Below are 13,160 nucleotides of genomic sequence, written 5' to 3'. Positions count from 1 at the left end.
GGCTGGACTAGAGACCATCCAGGCCCAGGATTATCCGGTCCCTAAATCCTTCAATGCTGGGCTGTATGTGTGAGGGGAAGCATGGAATGCATGTTTATTTATTTAGTGTTAGGTACCAAACCCAGGGTCTCATGTGTATATGTGTATGCATATGTATACATGCACAGGGGAGTGCATACACGCGTGGCTTGCACATACTCCCACAGACAAGAGTTCATACTTGACACAGATGCCCATAAACCGCTGCACATGTGTGGAGGTCAGACAGTTCTTGGGAGCTCATTCTTTCCTTCCCTGTGGGATTCTAGGGTTGAGCTTAGATCGGAGGGAGTCGTTCAAGAACCTCTACCCACTGACCCTCTGTTAATTTTCTTTGCCCACATATGGATTTGCTATTTTGAAGCAAGTAAATGGAGATGGGTAAGCCAGCAACAGCCACACAGTGCAGAGCCGGAAAGGAATCAAAGTAAGAGGAAGGCTCATAGGCAGAGGGATCGTTGGGTTGTGGGGGATCAAGAGTTTTGGCTAGAATTTTAGGCAAAAATCCTTCTGGGGGGGCATTCCAGGCATTTTGAAAATCTTCCTCTGAGGAACACGTGACTGGGATCCTGGGCTTTGAGCCAGGGCCTGGCTTGGTGGAATTTACCCAGCTGAATTTAAAACAAAGAAACAAACAAAAAGCAAAACCAAAAGTAAAGTTTAGCTCATGAACCTCAGAATGAGACCCCTCAGGTTGTGTACTGCCTCCCAGGGGCCATTCTCTACGCCTCTGTGCTGTGATTCGAGGCTCTGGGTGGGGGCTTGTTTGACACAGAGTCCTGCCTATTTTGACAAGATCCGCAAGTGAGTAGTAGTATGTGCTGGAAACTTTGGGAAGCTCAGACTTTACCATGGTAAGAATGTTCTTTTTGATTTTCTCAATTGACTAGTATTGCAAGATGGTATTTTGGTGTTTTCTTACAAAGGTCTGGCACAGTGATCTAAGGGCCTCTGCCTCAACAAGCTACATTTGTGCTTGAGGCCAGGCCATAATCTTCCTCAGTTCAGGATGGATCCTGCTTAGTGTTGTGAGGTGTTCTCCAGAGAAGACTGCTCGGACATGGGTTCAAGCCCATAGAAAATCTTTATTAGCTGGCTGATGACTACACTGGGTGTTCAGGATTTCAGTGTATCCCTGAGCCTTTCTCAGGGTGAGCTTTTAAGAACAAAAGCCATGTTTTGAGTTGGCATACTTAGTTAACAAGAACAGTTAGCCATAAAAGAGAACATGGAAACTAAAAAGCAAGTTAGTACATTTAGGTACTATCTCCAAACTATGAATTTTGATGGATTAGATCTTTGTTTTCATTTATGGCCCGAATGGTACTTCCATCATGGAGTCAGTCATGCTAAGGTCTAGGGGCCTGCTAAGGTCTAGGGCCCTGTTACATTTACTGTCTTTAATTTTTTTTTTTTTTTGGTTTTTCGAGACAAGGTTTCTCTGTGGCTTTGGAGGCTGTCCTGGAACTCACTTGGTAGTCCAAGCTGGTCTCGAACTCACAGAGATCCGCCTGCCTCTGCCTCCCGAGTGCTGGGATTAAAGGCGTGCGCCACCAACGCCTGGCTACTGTCTTTAATTTAAAATCACACTTTACACTTTTATACACTTTCTCCTGCCAGTAGGTGGTTTCCAGTGAGGATGTAGGGAAAGAGTAGGAGATTGACAGGGAAGTTTTATTCATGTCCAAAATAAGTGACTTTTACTTCTGTTTAATAAAGGTGTTAATGATATCACTTACATATAACACAGATTGAAGACATGTCTAGAGTATGCATGTTCACACATTTCATGGTGGGTCCTTGAGTTAAGTCACATTAAATAGTACTCACATGCTTACATTCTGAATGGGCCTCAGCAGCTCAGGTGAGTTAGATCTCCCTTCAGAGCTGGAGTCACTTGGAGATAGAATGTTACACTGGGTGGAGGTGAAACTTGTCTATTTTAATAAATGTAAAGAAACTGCCATGCATCTGGGTACTGTGGCTTCTGCTCTTTATAAAGGCTACTTTGAAGCTGAGACAGGTGGATCACTTGAAATCAGAACTTTTAAGGCCAATCTGGGTAATATAACAAATCTCTTTCTCTTAAATATGGGAGGGAGTAGGTTGGGAAGGATGGAGAGAGGAAGGAAATGAGGTCTGTGACTAACAGGGTCCACCATGGTAAGACCTTGCCTGGCTGGTGCAGAGCCAAACAACACGCAAGTTCACCTGCTGAAATGTGATTCTGTTTAACTTTGCACAGTGGCATCAGAATTGATACAGATGGAAGAATATTCTAGAATCAGCACCCATGTGATGTTCATACCATTCCTGTGCATACCCACAGTAATCAGCTCTAAGCTTTAAGCTCTGTTTTGAAATGGCATTTGTATTTCCAGATAACACTTTCTTATGAATAACACATGTCCAAGTAATTAGACATTTTCTAGAATCAATTATGCCTGCCAAGGATTTTTTTGTCACTTAAAAGAGTATTGCTTCAGGGCAGTGGTGGTGCACACACCTTTAATCCCAGTCTTCGGGAGGCAGAGGCAGGCGGATTTCTGAGTTTGAAGACGGCCAGGACTACACAGAGAAACCTTGTCTTGAAGGGAAGGAAGGAAGGAAAGAAGGGAAAAATAGAAGAATATCAGACTTGGGAGGAAGATTAGAAGTTTTCCCAAAGGCAACATCTGTGAGCTGCAAGTTAGAAACCACGTGGTCACGTGACTGCTTATCCCAAGCACCAGGTGCCAGAGTGAGTGAGTGTGGTCCTTGGCACTGAGCTGACAACAGAGGTTTAGGAAGAAATGGCTTCCTGGAAGATGAGTTGAAAGATTTTTTTTTTTGGTTTTTCGAGACAGGGTTTCTCTGTGGCTTTGGAGGCTGTCCTGGAATTCGCTTGGTAGTCCAGGCTGGTCTCGAACTCACAGAGATCCGCCTGCCTCTGCCTCCCGAGTGCTGGGATTAAAGGCGTGCGCCACCAACGCCCGGTGAAAGATTTTTTTTTTAGGGAGGGAAACAGTCACGAAGTGACAGATGTACAGGTGGGTGGGTGTTGTGCACTGTATCATGATGGCTCAGTTTGTGTGAACCTGGGCCTAGCGACAGTCCTGAAAGGTTGTTAATGAAGCATAAAGATTCTTGTCACCTGTAGGAGTCACTGATGGACCAGTTCTTCACTTCTGGACTTGTGGTGCTGGTTTAAAAAGACTGGCCATGCTGACAGTGTGTGTGTGATCACACATGGACTGACAGTTGTATGTGGTCGCACATGGACTGATGGACAGCACAGGCTATTTGATGATGGCGACTGTGGTTGGATTATGTGTTTACTGGACTTTTTATGGTTAGAGTTTGCTCTTCCTACCTACTGGAGAGAAGCGGGTGGGGGAGCTTTATTGGGTCAGCAAAATGGCTCATTAGGCAAAGGTGCTTGCTGCCAAGCCTGAGGACTCACATGGTGAAGAACTGACTCCTTCACACATGCACACTGAGTTTAATCCCAGGGATTTACAACCAGTATAGAACACACACACACCACTCTTTTAATTAAAAAAAACAAAAAAAATTTTTTTGAGGAACTTACTGTGTAGTTCTGGATAGTCTGGAATTCTCTATGTAGGTCAGGCTGGCATTGATTTCCAAAATTATAGTGGGGTGGTTTGTTTGTTTTTTATTTCTTCTCTCTCCTCTCCTCTCCTCTCCTCTCCTCTCCTCTCCTCTCCTCTCCTCTCCTCTCCTCTCCTCTCCTCTCCTCTCCTCTCCTCTCCTCTCCCCTCCCCTCCCCTCCCCTCCCCTCCCCTCCCCTCCCCTCCCCTCCCTTCTCCTTCTCTCCCCTCTTCTCCCCTTCCCTCTTCTTTCCTTCTTTTTTTCTCTCTGTCTTGAAGAAATGTGTTGTTTTCTAGTTTAAAGATAGGAAATTGAGGCCGGGCATGGTGGCACACACCTTTAATCCCAGCATTTGGGAGGTAGAGGCAGGTGGATCTCTTTGAGTTTGAGGCCAGCCTGGACTACATAGTGAGTTCCAGGACATACAGAGCTATATAGTGAGACCCTGTCTCAAAAAACAAAAACAGGGCTAGAGAGATGGCTCAGAGATTAAGAGCACTGGCTGTTCTTCTAGAGGTCCTGAGTTCAATTCCCAGCAACCACATGGCGGCTCACAACCATCTATAATGAGATCTGGTGCCTTCTTCTGGCATGCAGGCATTCATGCAGACAGAACACTGTATACATAATAAATAAATCTTTTTCCCCGTAATAAATAAATCTTTAAAAAAAACCCTCATCCAAAACCCCAAAACAACAACAAAAAGCACCAAAACAGACAAAAATCAAAATATAGGAAATTGATCCCATGAGAACACAGGTTGGAATAGTTCTGTTTGCAGGAAACCTTTGTTTGTTCTGGAATCAAATGCTAGCTAGTAATGACGTTGAGCTTTAGAGTTAATTTTCCTTATCTGGCTTCCATGCTGGGTCTCCTTCTGTCATCTCACATTCGTCCATGGTATTTCCTGTTCTGTCCCATTTGTTTCTGTGGCACTGGGGATGAAACCCAGGGCATCATGCCAGGCAGATGCTCTACCACTGAGCCACGGCCTAGTCCACTATGAGCATTCTTTGTGTGCTCCATCTGTATGCTGGCAATACACAGAAGTTATATAAAGGCAATCAACATGATCCTGCCTGATTGTGCAGCCTGGTGGGTAAGATAAAACAAACAGATAAGAGGTATGGAGGATTTTGTTGAAGCACATGCCGTCATTTTCTATCTTTAAGTAGATTGAAATGACGCACTCTGAAGATAAACATGATAATGTTAAGCAAGCCAGAGAGATAGTATCAGAAAACTGTCCTGTTCTTTGTTGCTACAGAAAGGGGTACTGCCTATGGCTTCTGTCCCCCCATCGAGAGATGCTGGTGAAGGTGAGTGGCTCAGTGGGTCTGAGTGTGTTGGAGATGCAGGATGATAAGTTCATATATCCAGAATGCTGTTTCATTACACACCGCTGGTCCAGAGAGAGTCTGTCAAGGGATGCACCTGTGTGCACATGTTTGCAGGGATTGTTGCTTAGAACCATCAGTTGCTTAATGAAAGAAGTAAAGGTGGGTGGGGAGGCTGGGCATGGTGGATCAGGCCTATCATCCCAACACAAGGAAGGCTATGTTCAGAGCATTTCAAGTTCAAGGCCAGCCTGGGGGATAGAGTGGTTTCAGAGTGGGCTATGGTAGGCATTGCACCATTGGGTACATTTCCAATCCTTTTTGTAGTTTCTGAAGGTGACCTGTAGTATAGCATAAGTTTGCAGGCTTCAACTTCTCTACCCTCTTTTCAGTGTGAGTAACAGTGATGCTCAAGTATGCATTTAAAAGTTATATTAACCGATAGCGCTGGAGAGATGGCTCGGTGGTTAAGAGCACATACTGCTCTTGCAGAGGACCAGAGTTCAGTTCCTAGCACCCTCTTCTAGACTCCCTGAGCACTGTTTACATGTGGTACACATACATACATTCAGGCAAACCCTCAATCAGATTGTGGCTCCCGCTCAGAACACTTCCTGTAGCTGTCCACGCCACACAGAGCATGCCTAAAGGTCTTAGATGACCTCTGAGCCAAGCTGGCTTCTCTGCTGTTCAGATGAGCATCCTCCCCACGGCCTCGGGGCCTTTGCAGTTCTGCCTTTCTTTACAAATCCCTGTGGACTTATGTGCAGATGTTTCCATGTGTTCCCTGCAAACACACCCTCTTAGAGTGGCCTTCCTTGTCTCTCACTCTGTCCCCACCACTGGCTTAGTCATATTTTTCCACTTTATTTTTTATTCATCTTTTGCTTCCTATATACACTAAGATGTACAGCCCTGGGAGTAGAGATCCCTGCTTCATATACTGTTGAGTCTATGTTGTCTAGAACAAAATATAGTAAGTGGTCAGGAACTTGTGGGTAGAAGGGAGGGACACTGTGTCTTCCATCCTTCCTGCAAGGTCTCGGATTTAGGGCTCAAGGGGGACAGCAAGGCCGATTGTCCTTTTGGGTAAGACATTTTTCAGAAGAATCAGTGACACCATATGCAGACGGACAGAATGCAGTGTGGCGGGGAGACTTCAGGCCCATTAGACAGAAGGTGATGATCCCTTCTTAGAGGTCCCAGAGGAAGAGGGGAGGTTTCAGGGCTGTCTTTGATTCCTGAGTGGCATGGAGACGGGAGGAAGTTGCTAGGAAGGAATGTGCCACTCCAAGGGTGGGGACACACATGTGGTTACCATCATGGGGATGTAAGAATGGTAGCAGACATTCTCCTGGAATCCAGGCCCCATACAGTCAGCTGTAGAGAGGGCTGCTGTAGGTGGGCATAATCCGAGCAGCATCTAGTCTGGGATCCTGATACCTCTCTGCCAGTTAGTGACGGTTGGCACCCGTGACAGGGATGGAACCTGGTTGGCTACTTAGTGTCTTCCTCCAGCTACTCACCTGGTGTTTTGTCCACTCAGCATTTTCTCCCTCCCTTCTGGGTGTGGGCTGGCGGCATGGTGCCCCCACAGGTGGGGGTGGGACAGGGGTGAGTAGTGTTGGGATCTGAGTATGGCTTTTAGAGCAGATGAGGGTGTGGTGTTGAGCAATGCTTAGAACTTGGTTTTGTAAGAAATGTCATTTATTTTTAAAAAGTAACTAAGAACATTAAAAAAAAAATCTCTGGTTGCCCTCGCAGAGACCATGTGGCAGAGGGACCGTGAGGAAGAAGTGGAGAAGCGTTTTTAACTGCGATGTGGCTGTTTAGTTGGAGTTCAGATCCATTTTACTTTATGAGAGTTCTTTTGTGTATGTAGTCTGGAGAGGGCACATGCCACAGCACTGCCAGAGGTCAGAGGTCAGTTTTCAGGAGTCCCTTCTCTGCTTCCACTTATTGAGTTGTGGTCTCTGGCTTCTGCTGCCTAGCCGAGGTTCCAGGCCCATCACTTCCGTCCAGCTGTCCTGTCTCCCACTCCCATCTTTCCACAGGACTGCAGGGATTGCAGATGCTTGCTCCTGCACGCCCCCCTCTCTGGAATTGAACTGTCCTCTGGCTGGCACTCCAGGTGCTTTCTTACCCATAGAGAGAGCTATTTCTCTGGCTCCATAGCCAAACGTTTAAATGTGTGCACTGACTCTTGTGGTTTGTCCTGTTCAGATGTTCCGAGTATACAGAATGCAGTGGCTTTGCCCCTACTCCCAGCGGTTGGGATGAGGTAGAGGGAGTAGAATCAGGAGTTAAGGGCCAGCCTGGACTATGGAGGCTATCAGAACAAATATAAGATTGAAAACCCATAAACCAACTAAAGGAACACTGTCATGGATTTTCTGTGGTGTTTCGGTTTTTCCTGTTTTTGATTCCTCTTGGTGCTAGGGTCTCATGTAACCAAGCTGGCCTCGCCAAGGATGGCCTTGAATTCTTGATCCTCCTGCCTCTGCTTCCCCTGTGCTTGGATCACAGTCAGGTGCCACCACACCTGGCTTTGTTAGGAAGTTTTTGAAAAAAAATTGAAGTTTATTTTCATCCATGTGTGTGTGTGTCTGGAGGAATACCATGTGCTTGTGTGTGTGCGCACAGAACCATGTAGGCCTGAAGAGGGCACTGGATCTCCTGGAGCTGGAGTTACAAGTGGCTTTGCGCCTCCCAAGGTGGGTGTTTTCATCTGTTGAATATATATTCAGCCTCCTGTGAGGGTGCTTTTAAAGATAGTTTGCTTAGATATGTGGTAGAAATAATGATTACTTACCTTCAAGTAAACTACCAAGACCCCATGGCCATGTAAATACTGCTTTTGTCAAGTCGCGTGTTTAACTTGATGTTATTACTAAGGTAAAGAAGTACAGGCTGATGGGATGGTTCAGGGAGTGAGATCACAGTGCAATTCTGACAGCCAGGTTTGATCTCCAAACTCACTTAAAGGTGGAGGGAGAGAACTGACTCCAGTTTCCCTCTGACCTCCCCACATGTGCACCGTAGCCGTACACGTCATGTGTGTAAGGACTCAGGCATGATGTCACTTTGTCACTTGGCAGAATGCACTCAGGCAGAACCCTGGCCAGCCCAGGGTTCTATGGCTGCTATGTCACTGTGTAGTCTATAGGCAGGTGCAAAGGACCCCTTAAAAGAAAAATCCACCCACTCTCTTTCCTGCTGTTCCTCTGAAGGGGCAAACAGGACTTTTCCTGTCTCTCTCTCTCTCCTTCCCCCTACCTCTCCCTGCCTGTTTTCTTCCCTCCCTCCCTCTTTCCCTCTTTTCCTCTCTCCCTTCCCTTTCTAATAAAACTTCTGACTTAGGCTCTGTCTATCTGCCTGGTGTGTTTGTCCTTCGTTCGCCATGGAATCTGCCAAGGTCCCCCTCACCCAATATTCCTAACATACACATACACAATAATAATAAGCAAAAATTTTAAAAAAGCAATGCAAGCATTTTTTGTTTGTTGTTTTAGCTGTTTGTTCCCAAGCAGGCCCTGCAGGAGCTGGCAGCAGAGGCTAGCCACTCCTTGAAAGGGCACCCAGGCAGTTCATCTCCTTCTCATGACAAATGAGGAAATGGAGGCTAAAAAGCCAACAGTCCTTTTCACAGTGCAAGTTTCCCCGAAGGAAAGAACCAGCGCTAGAAGTGTCTGTGTAACTACCCAGGAATTTCCCTCAACTTCACTCCACCGGCTCTTCTTTAAAAAGGGGTTTGTATGTGTATGGGTGTTTTACCTGTGTGTGTGTCTGTGTGCATGTCTGTGTGTATGTCTGTGCAGGCAGTGCCTTCAGAGGTCAGAAAGGGGCACCAGATCCTCTGGAACTGGGGTTACAGACAGTTGTGAGACACCATGTGGATTCCGGGAGCCAGACCAGATCTTCTGTAAGAGCGACGAGTGCTCTTAACTGCTGAGTCATCTCTCCAGCCCCACATTCCCTTTTTAATTAAAAATAAGTAAATAAATAAAAGTAGCAGTTACACAGAAGGACTCTGCTGAGATGGAGACGTGCAGAACTTGCATGGTAAACCCAGAATTTAAACTGGGGTGTTACCATTTGCGGAACAGCATACTCAATGGCAGTAAGACGTGTTCTGAGAGTAACTATGGAGAGCAGAGTCCCTGGTAAATGTGGAGTCCACTGCCATCAGCACTGTGTGGACAGTGCTTTGAGGCAAACCACACATGGGGCAGCCCTGGCTTGCTCCCTGTGAGATAAAACCCAGAAGGTCACAGTAGGTTGGTGGCTTCAAGGAGAATGTCCAGTCAGATGGTATCTTCGTTTTCCAGAGAGGAGGAGGTAACACATATGTCTACACCCACATCCTCCAGGAATCTGTGCGCCCCATCTCCCGCGGTGGGCCTTCATGGGTATCTTTGTATTTTTAGTAACTTCTTGTGGCTTTTATTGAGATGAGGTTTCTGTATGTAGTCCAGGCTGCCCATGTTGCTTATGGATGACTAGGAGTTACCCCACGTGCTTCTTTGATGAAGGTCTCTGCTGGGAAAACATTGTTCTTCAACCTTGCTTTGCAGTTCTGTTAAAGTCTTGGACAGATGTTACTTTATGAAAATCTACACCCAAGTCCCTGCACAAGGTGGTCTTTCTTTCCTGCCTTCTAGTGTGTGGTTGTAACTGTTGTGTTCTGCACTCAGATATAAGCCCTTCTAGAACACAGGCTTTGGATTCTTTCTGTCCAGACCCCATTAGCTTCCAGGCCAGTGAGGTAGGAGTTTTTCCTTTTGCAGTGCCAAGCAGAAATCTCTGCCATGTTGTAGCCTGTATGGAGGTGTTGTCTCTCTGGCTGTGGGTTCTACTTCTGTGATGTCTTGTTCGCTATGCATGGGACTATGGAAATCAGCACACCGTGCTTGAAAGCAAAAAAGTTGTCTGTGCATTGGGGTTAGCACATTCCAGATTGTCATGTACATAACAGACTGTTGCACATTTCATAAGTGTACATTGGCCACCTTGTTCAAGTCCACTTTCTTGTTCCACATTAACTAATGTGCATTTATGAGGGGGAATCTGAGGGCTTGAGTTCTCTCTTTAATGAAGAGTCCTGTACCACATGCCAGGCCAATAAAGTGAAAGATCCAGAATGAATTCCTGTGTTCTCAATCTCTGGCCTTTCTGGTGTATTAAACTGGCAGCTAGTTTTTGTTTTTATTTTTGTTTTAATTAGTCATGATAATGAAAGCAGGAATGCAGCCGTGATCTGCCAAGCCCAGCCAGCGTGGTGGAGGGAAGTAGCTGCTATTTGCTTTGTGTTGGCTTTCCTGGATGTGTGTGTGTGTGTGTGTGTGTGTGTGTGTGTGTGTGTGTGTGTGTGTAGGAGGGGAGGGGCTTTCTTGGTATTTCCAAAGCCAAGCTAGAAACTCAGGGCTTTGATGGCAGCTGTTCTAAATTTGGTGGCTTGGTTACTGCTTTGGGGGAAGGGGAAACTACCCCCGAGCCTGCCTACACAGGGTGAGTTTTCTCTCCTCCTTACAATGGTAGGAAACAGAAGAGTGAGTGGGAGGAAGCACTTATTTGGGTGCAATGTGAATCGGAAGACTGTACTTGGTTGGAGTCATTGTTTTCTTGGGGTGGTGGGCACTATGGGGCTGTTTATACAAGTACCTTGCAGCTGGAGGCCTTGAATAACCATTTCAGAGTGGATGGTAGAGCCATTCACAAGTAATAGGATCTCCCATGAAACATGTGTGAGTGAAGTCTGTTATGGTGTCTAGTCCCCCAGGCAGGCCTTGTCCAGACCTGTGTGCAACCAGCCACTCATTCCAGGTAACCATGTGTCACTCAGTGTGGTCCCCAGAGGAGCACAGCACTGGGGGTAACTGGAAAGTGTTGTTGCAGAGCTCGCTTACTGGAGAATGAAAAGCAGCCTTCTGTGTCTGTTGTGACCAGTAATCTCTCGCCCAGTGTCTCTCTGTTTCTTTCTCTGTCTTTCTTGCCGCGTGGAAGGAAGAGCACTAACTAATGTGCCCTGTAGTAAGAAAACAATGTGACCCCAGCAGAGGTGGCAGTCACCAGTGTTACATGAACCAGTGTTCATGTGGGAGTGGGGGGAGGAGCTCAGGGGAGGAGGAGCCATCAGAACTCTGGGGTTTTAGACAGTGCAGGTAGGGTAGTGATGGAAGGGAACCTGCTTTTCCATACTATAGTCTGCAGAGGAGGGCAGGCTGGGCCAAGAAGGGAGTGATCTACCTTTTGTGGGAAGTCATCAGGGGGAGTGTACCCCTCCATTAGTGCAGTCTCCGTAAGTGACAGATGTGTACGCCATGTGGGTTTTGAGTATTTTATAGCTTTTCAGGGCAATAATCTTAAAACTCTCTAAGCAGTCCACCTGGGTGTTAAGGGGCCCGTGCCAGTTGAGTCTTAAGAGTGTTCAGAGAGCCGTTAAATGGGCAGTGGCAGTGACCTTTGTTCCCGCTATTTTTTTATGGCTGGTCTGTTTGACGTTCTTTGGGGTTGGGGCAGGGCAGGCCTGTCACCCTAACAGACTTGGCATCTCTTATGGAACATGAAGAAACCATCATGCAGGAAAAATGACAGCAAGAACTCTGAGTTTGAATTCTCTGGTTTGGCCCTAGACATCCCCTTCATGGTGTGGGGGTGGGGAGGGTCTGCCATGCTCATCTGCACTTCAGGAGGTCAAGAGCTGTGCAGTCAGGTGATGAGACGGAGCAGCCCAGTATGTATTGGAGCTGGGTTGTGAACCGAGTCCTTTCTGACTGTCTAGGTCCCTTAGACCAGGAAGCTGCTGTGCATTCATATAGGAAAGCAGGCTCGGTGTCCTTTCTGTTACCGCCTGCCATGTCCTTTTTCATCCTCCTCTTGATCTCGCTGCTGCAGGAATATATTCTGTTTGTCCTCCAGGGCTTATGGGTTGTGGTTCAGTGGTGGAGTGCTTGCCTAGCTTGCTCTAGGTCCCAGCCTCCATCTCCAGCATCGGTGGTGGTATGGGGCCACAGGGGACCTAGTGCATTTCCAAAGCTGTCTCATGTGTCACTGAGCTGTGAAATGATTCTAGACTTGTGGCTGGCTACGAGGTCACTGTGGTAAGAGCTTGCTCTCCTGTGCTGGGGAGATTGAATTAACTTTTCAGACCCCACATGTGAGATTGGTTTGAAGTCCTCTGCTTCTTGAGAATTTGACACTGCTCTCATTGCAAGGCTTGAAAACAGAAACCCAGGAGTGGACAGAGCCGATGTCTGGCAGCTCTCTCTGCCCCTTAGTAAGGGAGGACCTCACTGTCCTCCTGCAGGATGCTCCCATACACCTGAAACTTCAGGAACCCGTTGCCACCCCAGGTGGTATTGAATGACTCTGGAACCTTGTATGACTTATGTACCTTATCCGGCTGGTGTATCTCTTGTGAGGTCTGTTCAATTATTCTTCTCTTCTTTGTACACTGTGAATGGACCTAAGGGAAAACTTTTTTTTTTTTAAATGGCAAAAGTAAGCCATGGGGTCATGATGTCTGCTTTGGCCTTCTCTGCTCCCTACCTGTTCAGAGCATCAGGAGCTGTGGGATGTAGAAGGCAGGGGCCCGTTTCCAGTGTCCCGAACTCAGTCAGAAACCTTTGGGGCCTGGGTGCCTTGCCTGCTGTCCTCTGTGCTCAGCTGAATTTACAGGTCCTTGTTTCACTTTGTTCTCTCTGTAAATATTTGTTGACACCTCTGTAAAGAGACTATGGCCACCACTTAACATAGCCTTAGAGGACAGGAAATTCTCTACCAGTTGCCTTGAGAGGGCAGATTCTGGGAGGGACTTCCCTCTGAGGATGGGTCAACAAGAAAGCCTGAGTCAGAGACAGGCTGATTGTGTGTGCATTGCCTGTGTACCCTTCCCTGTAAAGGAATACTGAATGCCTAAGTGTGTTTAGGTTGTCTCACAGTGTCCCCTGGCTGTAGTGAGGAGTACTGCAGCAGTAAGGCTGGGCTTGCAGACAGGGGTTCCCAGAAGGAGAAGCAGTTTTTTAACTGTCTGTGGTGTACACTTGTAAGTCTGAACTTCATTTTTCTGTTTCCCTCCCTAGGGCACCAGGGCTTGTCTGGTGAGGGACTGGACTGTTCATGACTTGGAAAACTCCTGACTGGTTCCAATGCATGGGAAAACTGCCTCTCCTTCCTTTGTGTTTTTAGGA

General features: G+C 46.9%; 1 protein-coding gene across 3 annotated transcripts in view; it reads left to right on the top strand.

Moving 5' to 3' along the window:
* Vgll4 (vestigial like family member 4) overlaps nt 1-13,160 on the top strand; it is a 108,351-nt gene that overhangs the window by 27,909 nt on the left and 67,282 nt on the right. Inside the window, exon 1 of one of the 3 annotated variants that reach the window (XM_040738131.1) lies at nt 873-893. The exons of the other annotated variants lie outside the window; for them this stretch is intronic. The gene's annotated coding sequence lies outside the window, so the exon portion shown is untranslated. Of the gene's footprint in view, nt 1-872; nt 894-13,160 lie in introns of those variants that run through there. 3 annotated transcript variants of the gene reach the window in all.

This window comes from Mesocricetus auratus, unplaced genomic scaffold (genome assembly GCF_017639785.1).
Source record: "Mesocricetus auratus isolate SY011 unplaced genomic scaffold, BCM_Maur_2.0 Super-Scaffold_100676, whole genome shotgun sequence".
Taxonomy (NCBI): Eukaryota; Metazoa; Chordata; class Mammalia; order Rodentia; family Cricetidae; genus Mesocricetus; species Mesocricetus auratus.
The sequence above is the reverse complement of the archived record's forward strand: the minus strand, read 5'-3'. Positions and strand labels throughout refer to the sequence as shown.